Raw genomic sequence first — 14,798 nt, forward strand, 5'->3', positions numbered from 1 at the left:
CTGGCAGCCCCTGAAGTCACTGGCCAGATGTTCCTTCTCCCTAATTCTTGCTACCATTGGGAAACAAACTCCAACACATAGAGCAGTCTGTGCCCATCCACAACCATGTGTGACAAATGGTTTCCCTTCCCGGTTATATAACAGCCTGATTCTGGCAGCCAGCATGCATGCTCTAAAGTACTTAAACTATGTATTCACTGAGTAAGATCAAGACAAAAAACATGAGTTAATTAAGTTCCACTTTAGTCATTTCCTGCCTTCTCAGGAAACTCAACTCTAGAGGCTTCTTGCTGGTTCCTCCCCAATGCCAGCCCTTTCTTGGACCCAGAGCTATGTACCACCGGGGTGTCCCTGACCAGTGCCCTCTGATTTAGGGTGTCCAAGAATCTATGATGCAATTAGGAGAGATTACCTTCTGCTTCGTACTAATACAGTTTAGTTTTTTGTTTGGCTGATTTGGTTCCTTAAGACAGGGTCTCAAGTACTGTGGGCTGGCCTTGAACTTGTGATATAGCTGAGGATGACCTCGAACTCTTGATCCTCCTCCATCAACCTAGGATTACAGGGCTGTTCAGCCATCCTGAGTTTTAAACTGTGCTAGGGATCAAACCCGAGGCCTCAAGTGTATAAGGTAAACACGTTCTCACCTGAGCTTCAGTCACGGCCTCCAAATATTCATCCTTGATGGCTTGTTTTTAACCATCAGAGGCAGTACTGAAGAAAAATGCACAGCAGTTCTCTTACTGTAATTACCCCTCATTTCCCAGAACTGAAAGAGTTCATTTCATTTTCCTATGATTACGGTCAGTCGTCTCAAGTAGACTTTTGGGTGTCTGACACTCGGTCTGATCTTTGCAAACCTCATCTTGGAGAGTGTGTTAGGCGGTATGGCTCTAATAGAGAAAGTACCGGGTTCTAAATTTTTTGGTTTGGTTTGTTTACTTTTCGAGACAAGGTTTCTCTGTGTAGCCTTGGCCTTCCTTCTCTTTTCATAGACCGGGCTGGCCTTGAGCTCACAGAGACCCACCTGCCTCTGTCTCCAGAGTGCCAGGATTAAAGGCACGCACCACCACCATCTGGCTCTCTAAGTCTTAATGTAATACCCTTGACCCAGATTCCCACTATGTAGAGTCTCCCTCCTCCCCACTCTTTAAGCCCACACCCCTACTGTTCTGTGTGTCTGTGTGGGGCCAAGTACATGTCAATATAAATGTTCACTGGGGCCAGAAGAGGAAGTTGGATCCCCTGGTGCTGAGATTACATGTGATTGTGGGCTGCCTAATATGGGTATTAGAAATTAAACTGGGGCCCTGCTCTTAAGAGCTGAGCCATCCATCACTCCAGCACTGATCTCTTTTCAGCTCATGTCTTGACTTCTAGAGTGAATGGACTGTGGTGCTGGACTTACCGCCAGGCTGTGGCTTACACCCTTCCAAACCTGTGCCTGCCTATCTAGCCTGTGTGACCCTCATGAGATTCCAGCCTCTCTCAGACTCTCCCAGCCCTCGTGCTGAGTCCTGCCCCCAAGACCCTCAGCTGCCTTCCCCACAACACTGACATCCATGGTGCGGAGTCCAGCCATCTGGCCCTCATAAAATGTCCCAGGCTGTGTGCCAAGTTGCACTGTAGATTGTGTGGCCCTTGGTTCCCTAGGAAACCGGAGAGCGGACTGGCTGCCAAGTCAATGGAGGATTTCGGCTGCATGTTTGGCCACCTGGGCAGAAGCCTGGCATTCTTATCTAGCTGTCTCCTTCCTAAGCCTAGGAGCCCAACCCTAACTGAGTCACCTAGGCTGTGGAAAACCTGTTCCTTTGGAACCACAGTCCTTGTGGGTCACAGGTACCTTGGCTATCTGATGATTCCCTGCCTTTAATTTTTCTTTTATATTCTTCCTGGTGTTGCTCCTGGTAGGCCTGTGAGAGCTGAACTCAGCAAACTAACCATGGTGTCCTCATAACCTAAGACTCTGAGTCACCAGAACCTTGGCAGCTTTTGCCAGATCAACAAAACCTCGCAGTACTATGCAGTACTATCGAAGTCCTGCTTTCAGTCCCTGCTGCTCTCTCACCCAGGTTAGCAACAGATGTTCGTGTACCGTACTTGAGAACCAGAATGTGTCAGTCAGCTGGTTCCCAACCAGGAATGTGCAAGATTGGCCTGAAAGAGGTCACAGCTCAAGTGGAAGGCACCACAGTAAAGCATTTGTCTCAAAGTGTGAAGTGACACGGCAGGGTGCACCAAGTTCAAGGTTCCCCGGGACACCTGGGGAAGACATCTGAATCATGCCCCAGGGTTCAGGAAATGCCACCCGTGGTGAGTGATATGAAAGGTAAGCAGATACAAATTAGCACTTAGCAGTTGTCCATGAGTGTGGCAGGGAGAGAGTCTGTGAAGGAAAAACCCAAAGAAAGGAGAAAAACAGAGGTGAAAACCACAGCCGTGAACATGGATAAGTGGGTGGGGCCTACCATAAAGAAAATATCAGTGGGGTCTAAGAGCCCACCTGAAGCCACTAAGAGAGTCTACACAGCATTCACCTCATCTACTCCACTCTCCATGCTGAGTTCTACACCCCAGGAAATTCCTTTTGTCATGATGGAGAATGACTCAGGAGAAGGGCACAGCCAGAGCACAGGAGGGAGTGGCAGGGGTCCAGGGAGACAACAATGCCTGGAGCAAGGGAGTGAGAGGAAATGGGAAATAGTAGGTCTTGGCGCAGATCTTACATTAAGGTCAAGGAGAAGTCTGGACTGATGGACAGCTAGGCACACACTGGTACTGTGAGCTGTCTGTCATTAGCCTAAGGAGGGCAAGTCTGTAGTGTGAACAGGGGCAAGGTCTTGAATGGAAGGCAGTGTTAAATGACTATGGGTCATCCTCCAAGGGAGATGTCATCCAGAGTAATAATGGCAGGAAACAGATCTGAGAGGCACCAGGGAAGCCAGGGCTGATGATGTAGTCTGGGAAACATCAGGGTGGAGAGACAGAAATTGGGACAGGGGAGCGATCTCATGAGGTTGGGTGCCTGCTGCACTCATATGACCACCTGAGCTCAGATTCCCAGCACCCAAGTGAAGAGCCAGCGTGTTCTCACGAGCCTGCAACCCGAACATGGAAATCTAGACAGACGTGCCTGGAGCTCTCTGGACAGCCACTCTTGCCAGTCAGTGAGTGTTCACTCGATCTCAAAACACGAAATGGAAACCAGTTAAGGAAGACACCAGATGTCAACCTTTGGCCTCCACGTGAACATATGCCACAGTGTATATATGTACACAACGTTTAAAAGAGAGACAGAAATTTGCAAAACCTCAGTGTGACCCCCATTCCTAACACCATCTTAAAGAAGGAAGTGACCATACGGTAGAGAAAGCCAGCAGGCGTTATTCCTGAGTGATGGAAGTTGTCACTAAGGAGCAGGGTGACATCAAGTATCTCCTTATAGGGCTCACTGGGGCCACAGCTTTTCTGAAGTATTTCCTCCCAAAACCTATAATCTGAATCTAATCCTGGACAGTGTCAGACAAACCCACATGGAGCGACCATCCCCCAAATTACTGCTCTGTGCTCTTCAGAGTACCAAGGCCATGAAGGACGGAGGGAAGGAACGAAACTAAAGAACAAGTGCAGCGATGTATTGCAGCCTGTGGTCCTAGATGAGATTCTGAACCAAAACGAGCAACTGTGAAAAGCAGCAACAACAGAGCCTTCTCTTCTGGCTAGCATGGTGTCATGCCCATCAGTAAAAGCCGAAATAAAGTTATGCCTTAAACAATCCTGCTTTGTTGGTGCTTTTTTCCTCAATTTGGTCATTGCACAAATTTTTTTAAATGTGCCTCTGAGGAAATACAAATGAAAGTATTCAGGGGTCTAAGAAAAGTACGTCTGGAGTCAGTGAGCTGGCTAAGTGAGAAAAGGCACCTGCCCCAAGGATCACAACCTGGGCTCAGTTCTGGAAGCTGCATGGTGGAGGGAGGGGACTGACTCCTAAAAGTTGTTCTCTGCCTTCCACACATGTGCTATAGTGCACATGTGTACCTCCAAACACAGCATATACATATACATGCACATATACTATACATATACAATATATACACATATACTATGCATATACAAATATATATACATATGCTATATGTATACTAATGTAGACACTATACATATACAAACACACATATATGCTATACATATACAAATATATATACATAAGCTATACATATACAAATACATACACTATACATATACCAACACACACATATGCTATACATATACAAATGCATACACATATACTATACATATACAAATATGTACTCTATACATTTATAAACACACATACATATGCTGTACAATATACAAACACATACACATGTGTGCATATACTATACATACACATATACATGATCTCTTATGATGCCTATGACTTATTGCCTACAGTTCATGAAGACCGTGTGTGATAGGAGAGGGGTTACAAAGCAGACATGGCAAACGTTAACATTTGCAGAATCTGAGGACAGAAATACTGGGATTCTTCTAGCATTCTTTCCCAGCTTTCTATATGTCTATAATCACTTCTGAGGTGTGTATTACATCCTAGATATTTACCAAATAGATTGAAAGACAACTTGTCAGCTGTTCCTTTAAGAATTTCAGTGCCAACCTCTGCTATTGTCTTGGGCCATCATTGTGCCTTCAAGCACGCCCTCCCCCCAAGCTGAGGACCGAACCCAGGGCCTTGCACTTGCTAGGCAAGCGCTCTACCATTGAGCTAAATCCCTAACTCTGCATCTTCTCTTTTAATTTTGTGTAACGTATGTCATACACACAGGTAAAACACCTGTACACATTAAATAAATTTTTATTTTTAGGTTAAAAAGGAAGAGATAGGGGCTGGGGATTTAGCTCAGCGGAAGAGCGCTTGCCTAGCGAGCCCAAGGCCCTGGGTTCGGTCCCCAGCTCCGAAAAAAAAAAAAAAAAAAAAAAGGAAGAGATAACCTATGAAGCAACAGAAAGAGAAGGTCCACTGGCAGGAGGGGAGTTGGTGCCAGGGCATAAGGATGACAAGGGTACAGGATATCCCTGAGGGCCTCTGCAGCAAAGAAATCAGACTGCAAACTGTCCCCACTGCCAAGGAATCACAAGAAGACACAGGCGTCATCGTGGGTAAGCAACCCTAGAAAATATCCACTCTGTCCCTTCACGTGTGCTTCTGAGGGAGGAGACTAGAACAGCCTTTGGAACCACAGAAGAGCTGGCTTCAGATGTGAGCAGCTGTGCAGGTGTGTCAAGCCAGTAGGGTGTGTCCAGGGAGGCTCCCCTACCTGGGTTTCCTGGGTATGAAATGGAGGAACTGAATTTACATCTGATATGATGCAAATTAGACAGCTCAGCAAGCCACTGATGACTCAGAATGAGGACACCACCCCGAGTTTAGAGGAAAAACTATAAGAGTTTAAAGACAAATGTCTGCCTAGATTCCCTCTGAAGTGTGGGGGTCCACAGATACACAGGGATGACGTGTGTGTGTGTGTGTGCGTGTGTGTGTGTGTGTGTGTGTGTGTGTGTGTGAGTGTGTGTGTGTACTTACACCTGCACACTGACCTACACTGTGTTACAAAATGAACTAAAATTGTTTCCTGGGCTTGCCTGTGACCGTGGTGGGAATGGCTGTGGTCTGAGCCTGGGCACAACCAAGTTCACAGTTCCCCACAGGTAGGTGGAAAGGAGAGGCCACTGGGGGATGGAGACAACTTGGTCAAGGCTCTAGGCTGTGAAGAGGGAAGTGATCTGCCTGGAGAGGGAAAAGAATTTATCCTGAGATAGCGAAGACTTCAGAATCTGAGGCAGATGAAAAGGGGAACAGTGAAGTGGAAAAGATACAACACAAGGGGAACTATGAACAGCAACGGATCAGATAGCTCTTCCCACTCGCACATTGTCAAGGACACCAACCCAAACGTCTCACCCTACACCCTACTCTAACACACACACACACACACACACACACACACACACACACACACGCATGCACACACGCACGCACACACACCCTCACCTTGAGTAGACCTCTAGGGCCCAAAACTTGTTCAGGTTTGTTTCAGAATCCAAATGCTAACAGTTTTACTTCATTTTGTTTTGAAACAGTATCTCATATACTCCTGGCTGGGCTCGGAATTATTATGTAGCCAAGAATAACCTTGATCTACCGATCTTCCTACCTGTACAGCCATGTGCCACCATGCCTGGTATGCGTGATGCTGGGAATCAAACCCAGGGCTTTGTGCATTGTAAGCAAACGCTACCGGCAGAGCTACATCTCCATCCCAAATTTTATTTTGAGCCTCAAGAATAAATTGACTGAATCCTTAAAACTCCACTTTCTAACCTACCTTAACCTTCTATATGGCATAAGACACCATGACATACAGGTAAGGGTTTTTTTATTTATTATTATTTGCGTATGCATGATATGTATAAGGCCAGGGGTACATACCATGGCACAAGTGTGGAGATCGAGGACAACTTTGTGGAGTAAATTCTCTCCTCCCACCTTTACAAGGGTTCAAATTCACACCACCGGACTTTTGCAGTGAGCATCTTTACCGAAGGAGCTGTCTCGATAGCTCTGAAGGTAATGCTTATTCGAAGTTGCTAAGCCAGGTAGATACAGTAGTCCATGCATATAATACTGGAGAGAGAAAGAATCAGAAGTTCAAGGTCAGGTACGGCTACATAGCAGTCTGAGATCAGCCTCGACTACGGGAGACCCTGCCTCAAAAAAAGTGGGGAATGGGCAGTTAAGACCATCTACCAGATTCCATGATTCACACAGCAGCCCTCAGGAGAGGCATTCTGATTCTTGTTTTACAGAGGAGGAAGTTGGGGCTCAAAGTGAGTGGTACCAGGTTAAGTCACAAACAAGGAAATCAGCCTGGATTGTATTCCAAAGTTCACTTGCCTTTCCTACGCTGGGTGTGCCCAACTCACGGCACAGGCCTCAGGACAACTGTGAAAGTAGACCAACACAAACCCGTAGACGTACTTAAAACATTGTGAGGGCTGAGGACTTGGCTCTGTTAAAACCCATATTAGAAAAACAAACAACAACAAACCCCACAGTACTGGCTGAAATGCCAGGAAGATGGAGACACGCAGGTCCCTGGCAGGGGTCAGGAGTGTCAATGGCCAGACAGTTTAGTCCAACTGGTGAACTTCAGGTATAGTGAGAGACTGCCTCAAAGAATAAAGTGGGGACCAACTGATAAGGACACCTAGTGCTGACCTCTGACCTCTACACTTATGTGTGTTTGTATGAACACACACACACACACACACACACACACACACACACACACACACACAGAGGAGATGTGGGAAGGGGGAGCACTAGTTCATCATGAAAGGGAGGCAGATTTTTTTTTTTTTTGGTTCTTTTTTTTGGAGCTGGGGACCGAACCCAGGGCCTTGCGCTTCCTAGGCAAGCGCTCTACCACTGAGCTAAATCCCCAACCCCGGGAGGCAGATTATTTACATGGAACTTTCCAGAACTTTATTGGAACAAGCAGCTTCACATGAGGCCATTTCAATGGCGATTTCAGTCTGCATATTTTCCAAGAATACCATCCCTCCTAAATAAGCAAACCCTGTGAGCTAGACTAACCTTGAAGCCTCCATCTCCTGGGAGTAAGGACATGGCCTCCCATTCCTCCACTGTCTTGCTCCTGCAGCCACTACTGTTACCTGCAGTTCTTTTCCTTGAGATTCTTCTGTAACACGTTTGGTTACAGTTTTAGCTTTGTGCCAACATTCTGTCAGTGGGTGGAAGGATCTTTCTAAATGCTTGTCCTGCTACGGTGTCACTGCTAGGCCTAGGACTGTGCTCTAGCACCATAGCACACATAGAGAGCAGCAGTGTGGCCTCAGGACACAGAAAAGGGAGTTTAGGGGTTTGCTTTTGTTTTCTCAAGTGGGCGTACGATATTTGGAAATCGATTGCACAGTTCCCTCGTGTGAACTTTGTAGATGGCAGCATCAATGCCAAAATGTTGCACACCTCCTGGGCCTTGGAGCTATATTCTAATGCGGCCTAGTGAAGACATGAGATGACTGAATTATGAAAGTCTGACAGAACGTTTGTTCTCCGCCTACTTGGATTCTCACAGTTTTAGAAGTGTGTCCCTTCGTCCCAGGAATGATGAACTTACATAACCTGCCCAACTCGCTTCTCCCGAAACCCAGAACTTCCCACAACAGTTCCAGCACGCTGGCCAGCTCTCCTAGCACCACGTAATACCTGTGGGTCCTCCCAGCAGTGCTCACCCCGCCCCCTACCCCAAACCGCTCCCTCCCAATACCACCCCCACCCCACCCCCCACCCCCACACTACCCCCACCCCCACCTCCAGCTTCCTCTTCCCACCCACCACCTGATCCCTGTATAATTCAGCCATTTTGGCTACAACATTATCTTGGTCTTTCTGCCGGGACAACCTCCCTTAGTTGCTTCCCTCTTGTTCTTCCTCCCTCACTCTCATCTCATGGTCTGGTTTAGGCGGCCCACTGTGCTCAGCCCAGACTCTTCCCTCTGCCTACTGTCTCCCTTATATCTACAATAAAAATCTTCTGCATACCTTAGGAGTGGTCCTGTCCTCCTCCCTCTTATTTCATTCTGTTTCATTCACATATAATTTTGCCCTTACCAATGAGATGGCTGTATTTATTTTACATAAAGAATTAAATAAAGCGGGGTTGGGGATTTAGCTCAGCGGTAGAGCGCTTGCCTAGCAAGCGCAAGGCCCTGGGCTCGGTCCCCAGCTCTGAAAAAAAAGAAAAAAAAAAAAAAAGAATTTAATAAAGCATGCCTAAATATTTAATGCTGTGAAATATAGAATATCTTCAACATTTTTCTGAGTTGATTGATATTTTTATTTATTATCATCAATACTGAGAATGTTGTTTTACATAAATATGAAGTTTTGTTTTGTTTTGTTTTAATGGCAGGGCTAGAGGGATAGCTGAGCAGTTAAAAACACTGGCTTTTCCAGAGGACTTGGGTTCCATTCTCAGTATCCTTGTGACAGTTTACAACTCTCTCAAATTCTAAATTCAGGGGATCGGATGCCCTCTTCTGACCTCCGTGAGCACGAGGCACATACATGTATGGTACATAGACATACCTACAGGCAAAACACTCATTCATGTAAAATAAATATTTAAACATTTTAAATAGCATAATTATGTTTCAGGCCATTTCAGAAAGTGTTAGAAATTCTCTCCAAATCATAAACCATAATCCATATATTTATTTCTTGTGAATGTCAAGTCTAAATTCTAACTTCTTTGTTTTGTTTTTGTTTTTTGAGACAGGTTTCTCTATGTGGTCCTGGATGTCCTGGAACTAACTCTATAAACCAGGCTAGCCTTGAACTGAGAACTCCACCTGTGTTTGCCTATGAATGCTGGGATTAGAGGTCAGATCATCACGCCTGGCTAAAATCCAACTTCTAAAATCCAACATTCTAACACAATACAATTCACAATACAAGATATGCTGACTTGGAGCTGGAGAGATGACTCAGCGGTTAGAGCACCGACTGCTCTTCCAGGGGTCCTGAGCTCAATTCCCAGCAACCACATGATGGCTCACAACCATCTGTAATGAGATCTGATGCCCTCTTCTGGTGCATCTGAAGACATCAACTGTGTATTCACATACATACAATAAATAAAATCTTTTTAAAAAAAGATATGCTGACTTGATATTTATATGAGCAACAGTTGAAACATACTGAAAGCCTATTCTCTCATCTAAACCATTTTCTTCTATAAGAGCAGAAATATGTGTTCAATAAAAATACTGGGGCTGGGGATTTAGCTCAGTGGTAGAGCACTTACCTAGGAAGCGCAAGGCCCTGGGTTCGGTCCCCAGCTCCGAAAAAAAGAACCAAAAAAAAAAAAAAAATACTACAGTTGGGGTTGGGGATTTAGCTCAGTGGTAGAGCGCTTGCCTAGCAAGCGCAAGGCCCTGGGTTCGGTCCCCAGCTCTGGAAAAAAAAAAAAAGAAAAAATACTACAGTTATAACATACTATACTAAGTGTGTGCATGTGTGTGTGCGCGCGCATGTGTGTGTTTTACAATATGCTCTATGTGTTCTAGTATGGCTTCTACCACACTATGTAGCCCTGTGTGACCTTGAATTTCTGATCCTCCTGTCTGCACCTCTGGTGTTCAGGGATTATGAGATGTACTGCATGCCAAGTTTATGCAGAGCTAAAGCTCAAACCCAGGGTTCTGTACATGCGAGGTTAGCAGTCTACTAACAGTGCTGCACCCCCAACCCTACACAACAGTCTTGAATTTAAGTAGAGATGTGTGTGGACAGTGAACATTGGCACGGCGTAGCCTGATAACATTCACAGTGCAAAGTGTTTGCGTAGTATGCTCTCAACCAAGGCCATAGAGAGGACATACGGATGTGAGAGCATTCCCAGAAACACTGTGGCTGCATTACATATTTAATTTTCAACAAATGTTTCATGACTTTCTACTTTTCGCGATACAACCCTATATGTGTTGGCAACTCTCAGGTTTAAGAAGCAGGCTTCCAAATTCCTCATCCACAGCTGGCCTCACAATGTGGACTCAGCCCAGGAAAAGAAAATATATTCTTTTTTTTTTTTGGTTCTTTTTTTCCGGAGCTGGGGACTGAACCCAGGGCCTTGCGCTTCCTAGGCAAGCTCTCTACCACTGAAAATATATTCTTTTTTTTTTTTTAAGATTTATTTATTATATATAAGTACACTGTAGCTGTCTTCAGATACACCAGGGGCTGGAGAGATGGCTCAGCGGTTAAGAGCACTGACTGCTCTTCCAGAGGTCCTGAGTTCAAATCCCAGCAACCACATGGTGGCTCACAACCATCTGTAATGAGATCCGATGCCCTCTTCTGGTGTGTCTGAAAACATCGACAGTGTACTCATATGCGTAAAATAAATTAAAAAAATTCAGATACACCAGAAGAGGGCACCAGACCTGATTATAGATGGTTGTGAGCCACCATGTGGTTGCTGGGAATTGAACTCAGGACCTCTGGAAGAGCAGTGGGGAGCTCTTAACAGCTGAGCCATCTCTCCAGCCCAAATATATTCTTCTTGATAAGTTATTTCTCCACTGTTGATATAAGCCATTTCAAACCAGACTCGAATGTATTAAGTACAGGTTTATTGGGAAGCTGCTCTTGGGGGACAAGTTCACTGGCCCCAAGGTCTGAGGCCAGGGAAGTCGCCATGAGGAGAGAATGGGGAGAGAGAGGGAAGGAGGAAGAGAAAGAGAGAAGGATGCACAGCAGGAGACAGAGGGGGGGAGGAGGAGGAGGAGGAGGAGGGAGAGGAGGAGGGGGAGGAGGAGGGAGGAGAAGAAGAAGAGGAGGAAGAAGAAGAGGAAGAGGAAGAAGAGGAAGAGGAAGAAGAGAAGAGAAGGAGGAGAGATCGAGGAGGAGAGATCGAGGAGACCAAAATGTCTGGATTATCTAAAGAGCCTCTGGGGAAAGGGCAGCCCCTTCAGGGCTATTCAGGGTTGGGGGCAGAGTATGCCAGGTAGGGACTGAAGGATGCTAGGAGAACCTGGAGGCCAGGTCTGCTTTGGTATGTAAGATATGCACCCCAGCCCCTTGTCCCGGGATCTGAAACCAAACCCTTCTCTGTATCTACTATTAGCAACACCTGGCAACACCCTACCTTGCCAAGCCAACCAACCAGACATCAATTTCTCCAAGTTCAGAATTGCTGCCTCTCTGGCTATTCCCAAAAAGACACTAACCCTGAAGTGGAAACTTAAGGGTCCTTTAGAAAGTTGGTTATTTGGTGTTTTGCTGGGGTAAACACATGAAGGAACGGTTAGCTTTAGTGGGCACAGGTGAAGAACTAAGGCAGACTCGTGTAGGAACTTTTCGATGAAGCAGACACAGGAGAGAGGATGTTCTACTAAAGCAAGCATGTGAAAGGACACATGATGAAGGACTCCTTGCCAATGACATGCACGTATTGACCCACCTTACATTGTGTCATTGAGCTCCATTTGTCAGGTACCATAGGTAGAAATGCACCAAAAAACTTCTGGTAGTGTGCTGCAGTTTCTTGCCACTTCCTCAGACTCAGGCCAATTGGCAGGATGTTGTCAGCTAAGACAGACTCACGTGCTGAGGAGACATGATGTTTGGAGGGCGTATAAAACTCCAGACAGTGATGGAAGCTGAGCCAGGCTTGCTAATAGAGCTAGCTGTGCAATGCTCATGGGTCTCAAGTGTTCTCTGATCTCCGTTTCCTCAGAGAGGCACAGCTGAGAACTTCTCCTGGTGTTCCTCCTGGTCCCTCCTGCTGACCCGCCCAGGCTGAGGCTTGTCTGTCTCTGCTAGGTCACATGACCATCATTGCTAATTCGACTCTACTGAACTGGACTGCTGGCGTATCCATCAAGTGTTTGCAAGTGGATCAAGTTGCCGCTGCTAACCTGTGAACTGAATTGCTGACCTCCAGACAACAGACTGAGTCGCTTCAAAGAACCTTTCTTTTTTTTTTTTTTTTTTGGTTCTTTTTTTTTTTTTTCCGGAGCTGGAGACCGAACCCAGGGCCTTGCGCTTCCTAGGTAAGCGCTCTACCACTGAGCTAAATCCCCAGCCCCTCAAAGAACCTTTCTAAACAGGTCCACTTCTCCTATATCCTTTCCCTCCCACAACCTCTGATGGGTGGTTGGCTACAAGGGAGGTCAAAACATTTAAGAACCATCATTAAAAATAGGCTTTGAAATAGAGTTGCACAGTCCTGTGGTCAATTCATCCTGAACCTGTGCTGTCCAAAGGCGTACACTGGTGACCAGGGTCTATTGTCGGCGCCAGCACCGACACAGTACCGAGAATCGGGCGAAAGCCTACAGGATGAAAGAAACACACATACACACACACAGGTTATCGTGTCAAGCCAGGAGAGGAAGAAAGGGAGAGAGAGAGAGAGAGAGAGAGAGAGAGTGGAAGAACGGAAGGAAGAGTGAGAGTGAGGAAAAAGAGTGAGAGACTCCTGTAGCTTTATTCACCACATATATACCCAAGTCTCCAGGTAGAAAATATCTGGGAAGCACAGTGGGAAACCCTGGCTCGTGACTATCTGGCTCGTGACTTCAGTAACAAAAGACCGACTAGGAGACCTGAATTAATTAGGGAGAAATCCCAGAAGCCCAGCCTAAATCTCCAGGATAAAGGCCGAGGAAGTAAAAGGCAGAAGTAAATTGACCACCACCCAGGTGTGGTCCAGGTGTGTCGGTTCCACGTGCATCAGCCGGGCTCAGCCGGGGTCATGCAGTGGAGACACTGGGTGTTTACTACTTGGTCTTTTCTTCCTGTGCCGTAAATACGTGGGAGAGGCCTCTGTCCAACAATCCCATGACTTCTTAACTGTGGCCATGCAGTTACAAAGCAGCCAGGCCCAAATCCAATATGGCACTACATCTCCCCTGTTATTCTTTTATAAAAGACCATTAGGTGGAAGTAGTGGTCTGAGAGAGATCAGACATGCCTCACAGAGTGCCCAGCTCGGCCATGGCGAGCAGTTAGGACTGCACCTCAATGGTTAGGAATGAACTTATGCTGTAACACACCGTTCTGGGCTATACGTGTGTGTTTATTGGGGGAGAAACTGGGCAGAGGAGCATTTGACCAGCCCGTACGTTTAAACGGGGTGTAGCTAACTCTGTCTTAGGATCGACCTCTCAGAGTCTATGTCTAGAAGGCAAACTCTTCTTCTACCCTATGGGAAGGGAACACATAATGTCCCAAATAGAAAGTCCTTGGGCCTGGTAGTGGTATTCTGGAGGCTGAGGCAGAAGGATTGATGAATTGGAAATTCATTTTCTACCTAGGCAACTTAGTGAGAGAGACCCTGTCTAAAAACAAAAGAGGAAGGAGAAAAAGGTATGTGTTTAGCTCAGCAATAGAGCATCTGACCACAGGCTTGAGGGTTAATTTCCAGCATTACAGTAATATATTATATATATATATAATATATATATATATTAATATCAGCATGTTATTTAGAAAAATAATAGCAAATCCCGGGGTGCGGTGAGGGCTACAGAGTTGAGAAGCCAAGAACAATTCTAACTTTACGTTGTCATGTATTTAGTCTATGTCATTTTCTAAATCATGTGCATATACCATGCTGCTAGAAAAGAGATAAAGTAATTTTAGATGGAACTGGTCATCTCAATCTCCATGAAGCAATATTTCTAAAATCTTAGTACCAGATCCCAGTCAAAGCTTTCCTCAGACTCCCGTTCCTGTGGAGTGTGTGGCTGGTTTATCATAACACAGTCCCCAAACTGGGTGGCTCTAGGGCTTAGCATCCAGGATCCTGATGTCAGCAGACAGGTGGCCTCTGTGCTGGGAAGGTGAATCTGTTTGAGGCTCTGTCTACTTCTGGGGTATGCTGTCAACCTTGCACAGCTTGTGGACACACATTCCCATATCGGTCTTTACGTTCATGTGCTGTTTTCTCTGCACACTCTCTCTGTGTGGTCCACGCTCAAATGGCTTTGTTTTGTGAGGAAACAAGTCATAATAGATTAGGGGCCCAACCAACTCCATCTGGTATGACCTCATCTTAAGCAGTTACATCTGCAAAGGTCTAAATTCCAAATCACACTTGAAGAGTTTAGGACTTTGTGGTGGTTTGAGTATGCCTAGCCCAGGGAGTGGCACTATTTGGAGGTGTGGCCTTGTTGGAGTAGGTGCCACTGTGGGTGTGGGCTTTAAG

General features: G+C 46.0%; 1 protein-coding gene across 6 annotated transcripts in view; it reads right to left on the reverse strand.

The window, feature by feature from the left end:
• Positions 1 to 14,798, reverse strand: part of Kdm7a (lysine demethylase 7A) — a 126,717-nt gene that overhangs the window by 106,577 nt on the left and 5,342 nt on the right. For 3 of the 6 annotated variants that reach the window (XM_063286833.1, XM_063286827.1, XM_063286828.1), the window contains exons 2-3: positions 12,048 to 12,193; positions 6,491 to 6,685 (exon numbers count right to left, since the gene is read on the reverse strand). The gene's annotated coding sequence lies outside the window, so the exon portion shown is untranslated. Of the gene's footprint in view, positions 1 to 6,490; positions 6,686 to 8,626; positions 8,813 to 12,047; positions 12,194 to 14,286; positions 14,570 to 14,798 lie in introns of those variants that run through there. The other 3 variants (XM_063286830.1, XM_063286831.1, XM_063286832.1) reach the window with 3 other exon arrangements.

Source organism: Rattus norvegicus, chromosome 4 (assembly GCF_036323735.1).
Source record: "Rattus norvegicus strain BN/NHsdMcwi chromosome 4, GRCr8, whole genome shotgun sequence".
NCBI lineage: Eukaryota > Metazoa > Chordata > Mammalia > Rodentia > Muridae > Rattus > Rattus norvegicus.